Here is a 12,567-nt window from a genome sequence, read left to right as displayed (position 1 = left end):
TCCTCCTGTACTCCCATCAATTCAGCCGCTCTTTACCCCTCCTCCTTATTCTACCCAGGCCTTCCCCACACGACTCACCCCACCCCCCTCCGCGTCGCTCTCCTCTTTTCTACTCCTCTGCTGTTTTAATTGCCTGAAGGTCATTGACAATAATGTGACAACTTATTAGAAACCCCATCTGATGCCACTGATTTTATACCTCACTTTGCCACAGCGCTTGGTTTCCAGGCAATTACCGAGCATGCTATTTATTAATTTCACGGTTCACAGAGCATCACACGCTATAAATAGTGAAGGATGATAGCTCAGTCATTCACAATGTCGGTGGCTCTTATCGATTTTGAGTGAGATGCTCGGGCGGGGATGGAGCCTTCATCTTTTTTTTTTTTTGTGGGCCTTAAACACTGGAGAGTGGAAAGGCACGGTGCGAAGGGGGGAGCAGCAGTGGCAGAAGTGACAGTTGACACCAGCGTGCGGGAAAAACCTGTTTAAGCGCCACTTTTTTTCTGCCGCGACATTGCTTTAAAAAATGTCATGATTGTAATTACACGAGAGAATCTCACTGCATGGCCTGCCCTTTTTATTTTCCACAGGAATCCATTTATCCCCAAAGATAGCTGACATCCTCATACAAGTGTTATACAGCACTAACAGTACAAGTGCTGAGACCAATTATGTGTTGTTTCCTTGAAGCAAGCCGCTCTCTCCAAATACTCTCTCCGTGCCAAAGTAATGCGTCTCTGTGTTACGGCAACCATTTAACCTGTCAAGGCGAGAGTTCGGTGTGTGTTTGGAAACAGTCCAATGAATTAGAAAGAGACTAAACCTCAGCCAGGAAGTTTGACTCACACATTTTCTGAAAAGCAGACAAAATGGTCCATCCCTTTTGTGTGAAACAATCCAGCTGTGCCATATGCTCCGTCGAATTATCTGTCTTTTTAAAACAGAAAAACAGTCCGAGTTGAGTTTCTCTTTTGAATTAGCGACACACATAAATAGATGTGTTTGTTTTTCTCCCCCGAAGAGTCCTCAAATGCTTATTCCACGCAGCCTCCGGCTTTCACTTTTCAAGTCTCACTTCACATGAGTGGCTCTCTCACATCTGCAGCTCGTGCTTCCTGCCTGAAGGTGTGAAAAAGGCGAGGGGAACATGCACAAGGCTTTGACCTTTAAAGTCAACAGCATAAATGTTGACTCTGACTGTCACTGTTGTCTTGTTATCATCTCCGAGCCACAACACGAAAACCGCAGACGTCTCCTCCATCTGAGCCGATATAACAGGGTTTAATCGCAGGGCTTCTAAAAACAGGAGAGGAGCCAGAGAAAAACAGAAATTAAGTCGGTGAAAGGTTCAAGGTTTTTTGCATGTCTCTCCAATCAGGATACATCTCCAGGTTTTCTTTTTTTTCTTTTTTCTTTTTTTTTATCACAGCATGCAGGTGCAGTGTCGCCTATGGTTGGTGTAAATCAAGCCCATGAGCACTTAGTGCGTTGACAGTGTGTTGGGAGACACTTGTGCTTCAAAAATCCCACTTTAATGGTTTTCTATATGAGGCTATATATCTGCGGTGTTAAAGTCCGGCTCCAGGGCATGTGTGCACGAGCTTTCCCGTGTGCTTTCATCACACAGCTCCAGCTGTAAAGGCCTCCCTGCCAGAGGCTTTCCTGATTGAGAAGGCGGCTCCTTTTACGGTCCGGAGCGCCCTGAACTTTACGAGAGCGACAGCGGTCCCCCTCCGTCCTCCTGTAGCTCCCAGCAGAAATATCATGTTTGTTTATCTCTGGAGAGAATTTATTCTGCTGATTCATTGGCTGGCACTCCTGCAACGGCTGAAGGAATTCGATTTTCTCTTTATTTATTCGCTTCATTTTTCCTCCCGTGGAAGAGCAGTCTCTTGTGTGATACCACGGGAAAAACTTCCTTCCCTCTCGCCCGTGGTCCCTCGTGAAATGAGATTAGAGGGAGGAAGGGAAACGAGAGATAGAGGACAAGGGACATAATAGAGTTGTTACTCATTGTAATCTCACTTCTCCTGTTGTTGCGTCTGGCGTTCACCTTCAAAATAGGCTATTATATTAAATAAACATGTCAATGTGGGCATTCATCAGTGGTCGTATTTGAACAACGGAACAGTTAAAAGTGTTTTTTTAGCGGAATGCTTGAGACTTTTTGGGTTCTAACTACATATACTATTTACTATGCTCCACAAAAGGACAAATATATGCAGCTGTTACCAGGCAGGGGTTGAAGCATATAATTCAGATGGATTGTCCAATATATTACAATTACAGAGCTGGTAACAGGCAGCGCAAACCCCGACTACCATGAACGATCTATTCCAACTTATTATGGAGGTTTATGATTTGAGACGGATATGACTTGATGTGGTCTCAAATTCATTAAAAGTGACATTGAGAAATGATAAAGCGTGGGGCAAAATGTGCGTGTGCGCGAGAGTGCGTGCAAAAAATGTGCCATGCGCAGCTCGCAGCCGGCGCGGGTCATCCATGCTGAATGGCTCCGGAGGGGAGCGAGCCTGGCTGTGAAGTGGCTCACAGACCTGTGAAATAAAATAAGTAAAGGATACTAAAGCAGGTGGCCTGCTGTGATTTACCATGCAAACACATTTCGAACACAGGCTTCTCTAAATCCCTCTGTCTGCCTTCTGTCCACAAAAGGATACGGAGGCAGCCTGAATGTACAATCGATCATCCCCACACACCACCTCCACCTGTCCGTCTGTCTGTCTGAATTGGTTCGGTTCAGCGGAAGGACAAGCCCACAGTGCCGGTGTCAGAGCTCCAGGGGAGTGCACGACACACCTTTGCCATTTCATGACTCTTCCTGCCGTTTTTTCACGCATCCGATGTGCAATCAGCTAGACGTGTGACTGCTCGTCGTCACGTGTCCCTTAAAACCGCACGGAGGAGAACTCTTCCGTGACATGTCCCTCTGTGGGCACGAGGTCACATGGTCTTCACATGTTAAGTAGGTCCCTGCATGTCTGGTTCGGCTCCTCCACGATGAATTGCAATTGCAGAGAGCGAGGAGGAGGCTGGGTTTTTTTTGGTGCTGGCAAGGAATGAGCACGCATTTTTCAAGACAATAAAAACTGTTGGTTCCTGGCAGGTTTTTTCCCACCTGCCCACCTGGAATGTGTTGTTACCTGGCTACAGCAAGCATCTGCGCATGTTGATGCATTGGCTGTTTGTGGCAAATATTATAAAAACACTCAAATTAACTTTGTATTCGCCTCAAGGCTCGTGGGCTGTAAATCAAGCAGGACAGGAAACAGGTCATTTTCGGCAAGACGTTTTTGTGGCTACAATTTTCTCCGGACAAAGTAAAACGCCTCAGCATGTAAAACTGACTTATTATCAGGTGTCATTTTATACAATCATGTAAATATAACAAAATTACCTTCCGTGTGCTATTGACGACAGCAGCTCATGTAAACACATTTGCTCCCCTTTGCATCTCTAATGCGAGACAGAAAACGACAACCGACAAGATGAACTGGAGCTCCAAATAAAGCTTAGGGTTCTGAGTGCAAATCATTTAATAGAAAACATGTGCAGTGGATTCAATGTCTGGGAAAACTAAAATAAAGTCAGGAAGAAGTGGCAGCTTCTCTTTGTATGGTGCAGAATAGAGAATATTGTTTTCATCCTGAACTAGTTCACCATTCCCCCCCCCCCAACCCTGGAAAATGAAATGAATGTCATGGTTTGTTTGCCAGACAGACAGCAGACTGCTTCTAACGGGGACGAGAGGAGATGATTGGCCACGTTTTTACAACAGGCTTTCGACCAGACCGATTGATCAGTCCTTTAATCCACCCTGTTGCACAATCCCGCCACCAACGGTCAAGAAATTACCAAAAATCCATCTGTTGCGCCACATGGAAATTAAACTTTAAATGCCTTCGTATTGGTATTTGTGCTGTTTCCAGCGGGAGTGCAACCGATTAATGAGTGTGTCCTCTGCAATTTTTGGAGCAGCGGGGGTTATTGAGAGTTTTGGCTCTCGGTCCAGAGCCAGCCAGTTGCTATGCTTCTCAGGAAATGAAAAGTAATTACAGCTTGAAAAAGGATTTTTATTTCTATACTTTCGTGTCACAAGTGATTATTAATAGATGCTTTTTTATTTATTTGCTGTGAGAGTACCAAAGATATCTAATGTTTTTTTTTTATTCCCATTATTTTCTAAGGTGTATGAATTATCAGTGATGCAGTGGCGTCCCCATGTAGGGGCCACAAATGATGGCCATCCCACTGGCCTGCAAACTCTCGAGTGCCCATCACCCATAAAGGGCCTAGGTCACACCCCTTGTCAGAAGTCAATGGGGAGAGTCAAATACGTTTTTGATCCCTTTTGAAATGTGCAATGAATCATGCATATGATGTTTGTGAATTGAAAAGATGATTTTCCACATCAATAAAGTCGCAGTCGTTAAAAATCTAGTTTTGTGTCGAACTACATCATCTCGCTCAACACACATCACCAACAACAACATGGCCGCAGCTTCGCCACAGAAAAGGTACCGAAAAAGATGAAAATCATAATAACACTGCTCATATCTACAACTGCAGTTATGTGAAAGTGCCACTGTTAGTTCTGCGAGCTGCTAATGTACAGGGCCGACTCTGCAAGGTTTCAGTTACGGGTTTTGGTCAACGCTAAACGAGACGGCGTCACTATCTCGACCATTCGCTGTGCTTTAGCTTTATGACTAAACTGCCCCTTACTTGACTTCTTTTTAAATTATCTTTTAAATTGACAGATGTCATATGTATAGTTCATGGCACAATCCAACAGGAATCAAAAAGTTCTCTATCTGTCTCCACTCACTTCCATACATATTCCATCCCAAATAGGGTCCCATGAGGGAACCTTAACCCCCCCGTGAGTTGCATATTCCTAATATTCTACAGTAACACAGTAGTACAGTTTCCTGGTTGTACAGTCTGCATAATTTGCTTCTGATTACATGAAGCACTTAGCATTTACAATAAATCTATAATGAAAATTAATGCAGGAATTATATTCATTCACTGCATAACCCTCACCCCAATCACCCCCCCATTTAACTACCCACCCCTGCAGTAATGACGAAATAACCCGAATGCAGAAAGAATAGCATTATGCTGTAATGGCTGTCTAATGACCCAACGTATATAAAAACAAAGGGCTTAATTCACAAAACAGCCAGGCTTTCAGTTATACTCCCATACTAAGGTAAAACGTGCCAAAATGAAACCAGACTCTGTAACTTCACATCTTCGCCTCTGTTATTTACTTCTGATCTTCCCCCTTCAACAGTAAATTCAGTGGCAAGAGATGCTGGTTACTTTATGTATGTTGAGTCAGGTACCTGTAGCTGGACTATAATTGTCCCTGAGGGGCACATCCGCCGTTTTAGCTAGGTAAACGCTTTGTGGCTGTAAGCCTATTGTGAATTATATCAAAGGAAATTAGATTAAAGCAATTGGATTTTCATGGTAAATTACTCTTTACCCCTCAAATGACCCACTGAATGAGAGAACGGAGCCACAGGCTGATCTAAGTAACTGTAAGCTGCTGTGTCGTGCTATGAGGTTTTTTTTTTTTCAGCGTGTGTGAGAGAGATGATTATATTGTTAAAGGCGTTCTTCGATTCAGTAACTTCGTATTCAAACAAACGAAAATGCAGCGCAGCCACGGTTGAGGGCTGTGTGTTTTAGGAAACTTGTCACACCCCTCGAAAATTCCCCTCTCAGAGATAAAGTTTATGTATAAAAAATGCTTTCTGTTTGTTTGTCTTGGGGATGAAGTGGCGGTAATGGATGCGCCACTTGATCAGCGGGACGACATGAGAAAATAATACGGCATGAAAGTGACTTTTCATTTGCTGGCAGCACACATAACCACATTACACGCCAAACACAAGAAAAGCAGAAGGACAAAATTAAGGGTTGTTTTCTCTGATAGCTGCGTATCTAATTTGCATGACTTTGCATAATATAGTCCATAAAGGCAACAATATTCATAATGTGACAGCCAAATCATATTTTCCTTGATAGGGCATCAACATTAATTTGACTTGTAAAAAAAAAAAAAAAGAAAAAGCCCCCAGTATGGGACACAGAGAGGAAGAATAAAAAAGAAGTAACAGCTCTGTTGAGTCATGATTGTATCTTTAGCACTTTTTAGTCGTAGTAATGTCTGTTTCTATCAAGTCAGGTGGCGCAGTCTTTAATTTAGTGTCATTAACAGAATTGGAAAACTGAGGATTTAACCGGGGAGGAAAGTGGGCGATGGGATTCTTTGAACGTCTTGTATGCGGTGCTACTTTTTTGTCGAGATTAACACCTGTTAGATGTTCACTCGCTCGCTCGCTCTGCAGATTCGGAAGTGAAACGTTACCTGAATTCTACCTCCACGCCCCTTCGCTCAACCTTCCCCGCTCTTTATCCATACTGCAGGTCTGCCTGACATTGGCGGCAAGGGTGTGCGCACGAGAGCATGAGATCGAGAGCGTTTTGGCATCTTGGTGAAAAACAGAAGACTAATTACCTCCTGAAATAATTTAATGTCAGCCCTGGTGTGGGCTCCCCCTCAGCAGGACAGCTGAACAGGCCCAGCCCTCTGCTGGGAGATTCATCTCTGTCAGCTTAGATAAACCTGCCGGCCATCACCGCATTGGCACACACATCCTGCTCCTGGAAAAAAAAAAAAAAAAAACCCTGATGAAGCTGTCCTGTCTTGGCTCCACTGGAAAAAGACAGGAGGCCTAAATGAACACGAGCTTTCATTACCGCTCCCTTTTTTAGCACTTAGGAGGTGCATCTGTTTGGGGTTTTTTTTGCAAATCACCTTTATCCTCCACAGGCATAACCAGCTGCCAGCACTCTCCGCAATGGTCCTTGGAGCTGTCAAGTTGTGGTAAATAGGATTTTCATGGCTGTGATGAGATTGAATAAGTTCTGTATGTTTTACTTGTTCACTTGAGGGGTCAATGTCAATCAGAAAGTATTTTATTTTAAATTTGTTCTACAACTTCCATACGGTATAACTATCCTAATCCATACCATTTTTAATACCACTGGGAAAAATTCACGAGACGCTGAAGGTATTTTTTCTTGGCTAGTTGCCGACATGTCACACTTTATTTAAGAAACAGTTTGTTATATTTAGATTAGGCTTTTAAAAATAATGTTCACGTGTCAGCTCACAGTTATATAGATACTACAGAAAATTAGTATTGAAACCATTTAAAAAATTCAGAATCACTATTTTGTACGTTTGATAACACTAGTTTGCAATATATATTCATTCACATGCAAAAAGCAAATCAGATTGCATTTATTTATTCATTTTACATTTATTGTGATAAAATATGATTTTAGTGAGAATGTCAGTTTTCGCTGATGTTAGATGATTGTTCTAAACCAAACAAGCGTCTCCCTGTCATCTGGTGAATATGATCTGCAGCACCTCAATACTTCAGTTGTGCCCTAATTTAAAATTCCAGCTGCTGTGATTTTGTATATTGCACTTGGCCACATTGAGATATTGATAATATTTCAATTAATTGTTCAACCATATTTTATACGTTGACAATTGGGTATTCTAGCTTGAAACCCTTCGCTGAGAATAATGAAGACTATATGACAACGACAGCGGTGGGGAGGAAGGGTTGAACCGTCTGTATTAATTCTATAAAACAAAAACAACCACATCATCAACATCATTAACATTTTTTGGGGGTGGCCTCAACACCCTCAACAGTGCTGAATTAATACAATTTGTTTTATCATTCATGACTAAACGTGCATCAGGTTAATGAGGTTACCCCTGTTTAACCTTAACATCTTATCGGAACAATCATTTTCATTACACATTAGCGGGGAAACTAGAATGGCATCCAGTGGAGACACACTTCTGTGCATACCTCCGTCAAGGCCTAACACTCCCTTTGAATTCAATCAAGCCTGCAATAATTGAATTTCTCTATAGCTCCTGTGTCAGGATGAACTTTAAATTACCCATAACTGCTTAACCATGATTTGAGCTCACCCTATCAACAGGTGTACATCCTAGTGGGGGACATGACCCCCCCCCATCCTGCGAAAAATATGATGAAGTCTCAGAAGTTTGCAGCTCCAGCACCTTTGCCTGACAATGGTTTGATCCACAGCCTTCAGATATTCTCAAGTACGACCAACATTCCTTTACTTCTACCACTCGGTGTATTTTAACAACAACAATCTTCATTTTTCACTGCATTAAATTGTGAGCTGATACTTACAGTTACCACTTCGCTTTTGGTGTCCCCCTCGACATGCTCTAGCCCAAAATTTGTGTGTGTCCCCATGTCCAGATCTAGGATCCGCATCAAATTGTATTGACATATACCAGCTATCTAAACACATTTGATTATTTTCAACAAGATCCATGTTTGATTCCCTAAGAAATTAACAAAAATGTAACCAAAAAATAAATAAATCTTAAAATGTTAAAGAAAGTCAGAAAAATATTCTGGATCCGTCGCTTTATCCGGATGCACACCAAAAGGTAACCGAGTCTATTCTGGGCCAAGACCTATCCTCCCTCCAAGTCTGGTGGAAATCGGTTCTGTAGTTTTTGTGTAATCCTGGCGACAAACCAACCACAAACAAATGTACTGTCATGTCTTTGTCTACTTGCATACATAAAAAAAAGCCCATAGCAGTGTGACAGAAGAATAAGAGACACCAATAAGAATCTTTAATCTTTAATAATTAGCAGCGCGGTATGTTAACATATAAGAGAACATACAGTTAAGTCACAGTTCTGAAAGTTCAGTGGTTCAATGTTAACGTTTTGTTTCTGTAAGCAAGTGCTGGGAAGATTTACTTCCTTGGCACAGGCAATTTGCCCAGAAAAATAAAATGGTCTCCCCCATTTACTGAATATTAGAATGAAATGTACTGGTACCATTTCTAAAGATGCTGAAGAACTTTCTGAATAATGAACATAAAGGTGAATAACATATGACTAATTTAACCTAACCTATTACATGGAATAGCTGCCAATGTCTGACGCTCATCTCACATTAACTTTACTTTGCTGTACTTCTCCGTTCTGTATAGGCGATGGAGGAAAATTACCTGCTCTTTGCAAAGATAATGTTCCATCTCTAATAAGTACTAATTGCGTCTGCCCCGTGGCCCACATGAATAACATTCCTTTGATGTAACAATTTCACTTACTTTATAATTTTTATTTAATCTCACAAGGGAAGAATGAATTAAAATATAAATTCGCAATGAGAAAAATCTTTAAAAAATAAAAAAAAACTCCCCCAAAAAAACTATATACCACCATCCCTTCAGCGAAAAGACAGAAATTACCCCCCAATAACTTCTGTACAATTCCTTAAGTGACTAATATTAAAGTAAGGTCCTAATGAGTCCATGCTAATCCCATCAAAGCTAAGTGTTCGGGCTGATTGATAACGCACTGTGGATCTGTCATGTGCAGCAGCAGCAGCAGCCGCGTCTCCTTTTGGTTGTGTCCTTGCAGTCCAATCAAACCGCACCTTCAGTGTCGGTCACAGTCCGGTGATGGATGGCTGCTTAAGATCAGCCATCCTTTGAAAATTAATGCTGAAATATCTTCCCCGATATTGGCATACTATTATAATCAGGGGTGAAGTGCACCTAAATGCTCGTCTTAGGAGGCAAACACGCACAGCAAGGACATCAGCGCGCCGTCATCGGCATCATCATCTGATCCTTTCAGCGTTTCTCTTTGATCATAGCTTTTTACTTGCATTAGCATTAAGTGGCTACGCTGCTTATTTCTAAAGACGGAAAGGCATTTGGATCACCGAATCACCGCTTTTTGGCTTCAAGGATGCGCACTGCTGTGATATAAACATAGAACTAAACATTTAAAGGAGATGTATTATGCTCATTTTTAGCTTCCTCATTTTATTTTGGGTTACTTCTAGATTAGGTTTACATGCTGTAATGTTGAAAAAACTGAATCAGATTTGTCATACTGTCAAGTGCTGCAGCACCCAGGCTCCTCTGATTGGTCAGCTCAGACATGCCTGAACAGGGGCCACCAATAACAGCAGAGCAGCTTGCCAAACTAGCTGCAGGGCATAAAATACGTAAACGTATGTGAAGTGGTGTGATGTGAAAGTCATTTCAAAGTCATATTAGGTGTGTTTGGTGCAGACTTTCAAGATCTTGTACACGTACAAGAACATATATTAAATACTAAAGGAAAGGAAAAAATGAAAAAAGCACACAAGGTCTCTTTTAAGTAATATGTCACCAAATTACATTCAGTGTTTGTTTGGGCATGAATCAGTGCTGTGCATGAAGCACGCTAGCTGTTACAGCCAAGCAGGCGAAGGGGATTAACTCGTTGGCGACACAATGATAAGCATGACGGGATGCAGACAAGTAGTTTTTGTTATTTGATGGGCATGAAAAACACACAAACGAGAATCTCCACGACGCCCGATTGCCTTTTTTGTTCGGTGAGAAACGGACATAAAGGGCAGAAACTGAAAAGCGGCGTCGGTGAAATTTGTCGACACAGACTCAGGCTTTTGTTTCTGATTGATGGAGCAAGAAATTCAGACACGCGGATTTAACATTGTCCATTCATTTAAAAGAATTTCCTCTTGCCTCCCCTTTCTTTCACTCTCCTTTTTTTCTCTTTCTCTCTCTATGCGTTTTTTACAATTTTGTCTTCTTAGATTTATTTTTTTAAAGGTCAGCCGGACTACCATGTCCTCTGTACTTGCACACGCTTTCGTCAGATCTGAGGACCGTAGCCAGGGATGAAAATGTGGAGCCGAGACACTGTGACCACTTTGTTGTGCTCAAGGGGAAAAAAATAAAATGCCGTCCTGGGAAAAGTTTGCATCTTAAGATTTTCCTTAAGAGACACATCTAGTGACAATTTTTGAATTCCTTTCCAGTGAGCGCTGACATGGAAGTCTTCAAGCAGTTTTAATATCAACGTATTCAAGTCAACGAAGGTAATCATGTTTTTGTTTTTTTTTTCCTTCCAGATCTGAATATTTCACAATTGCCTTTGGCTCAGCAGTTACATCTCACAACGTTATTTCCCAGGTGAGTGTTTAAAAGTCATTTAAAGGATACTTGTGGAAGCTCAGCAGCTGAGACAATAACCTGGATTACATTTCACCAACCCAAATGAATTTACCCTTTGTTTCCCAGCCGAGGGAAAATGAGTCCTGGCAATGTTAACAGCGAGAGATGCGGGACACTCTACGACAAGACTCAATCTCAGCTGTGAAATTGAATCCTTTGACTGTGCGAATGAATGAAACGGCTTCGAGCAGGTGTCATTCAAACGCGAGGGGGGCCGGAGTCGAACACAGAGGTGTACTCATCTCGCCTCTCACCTTTTCATCCATTTATCGCCTTCTTCTTCTCAACATAATTCTCCTTCGTTTTTTTTTTTTTTTTTTCTCTCAACGAGACCCCCGTCTTCTTATCCCACAAATTAATCCCGGCACGGGGGGGGGGTAGAGAGAGAGAGAGAGAGAGAGGGATTGAGAGAGTGAAGGATGATGGAATCCTAAAGCTTTAAGGGGAACAGTACTACAGTATCTAGGTGGTGTAGAATGAGCTCCATTATTGCTCTCAGGACTCAAATTGAAAACATTACTGCTCCCATTCACAGTCCTCAGACACAGAGGATGGTCTTTATTTCCAATCTCAGTCTCCTTTCTGGTTGAGGGAGCGCCCGCCCTCTGTGCGTGCTGGGGTGTGTGTGTGTGTGTGTGTGTGTGTGGTTGTGGTTGTGTGTGTGCACGTGTGTGAGAGGTAGAGACACAGAGGCAAAGATTGCGTGTTTTTTGTCTCTACGTGAGTGTCTCCATAAAGTTATCACTGCGGGCCGATGCTGTGCATATAGGTGACCTCTCCCGAGCCTCTTCTCATTACCCCCCGCCACTCACAGATGGAGACCTCGGCGCATTTTTTAAAGACTGCCTTTACATCACAAAAAGCTGCGGCATTAGACGCCCTGCGCTGTGGTGTTAACCTTGGTAGGTGAGGACAACATCAGTATGCATTGTGTTTCACTCAAAAGGACATATTGCCATATTCTGTGTTGAGGTCGCATATGAACGAAATCACAAGTTACTCGCAGAGACTTGGAAAACTAAGAGAGGTTTAGTCAGGGGACTTCAGGTCCTTCGCTTTCAAGATCAAGTGTTTCAAATTCATGTTTTATGCTTTATTCTTTATACAGAGAAAAACTGAGGTATGAAAGCTCGGAAATGTGATGTACCGCATATAATCAACTTTATATTTGCAGTGAGTTGAACTAGTATTTCTTTATTATATCATGTATCATCTTGTATCAGGTTTTAATTATGGTTTAAGATCACACACATCAAATATTTGAGAATTTGAATAAGAAGGATTTACGGATAGGAAGTCTCCAAAATCCGCTAAAATTCGAATGGATTCTGGCACAAGCCCTCCAGCAGAACAGCGTGTGCCAACCTGTCGTTTGGCTCATTTCTGAAAGGCTGTTTACCTAAAAAC

The sequence above is a fragment of the Sparus aurata genome, chromosome 18, assembly GCF_900880675.1.
Source record: "Sparus aurata chromosome 18, fSpaAur1.1, whole genome shotgun sequence".
In the NCBI taxonomy this organism is placed as follows: Eukaryota; Metazoa; Chordata; class Actinopteri; order Spariformes; family Sparidae; genus Sparus; species Sparus aurata.
Note: the sequence above shows the minus strand (reverse complement) of the source record.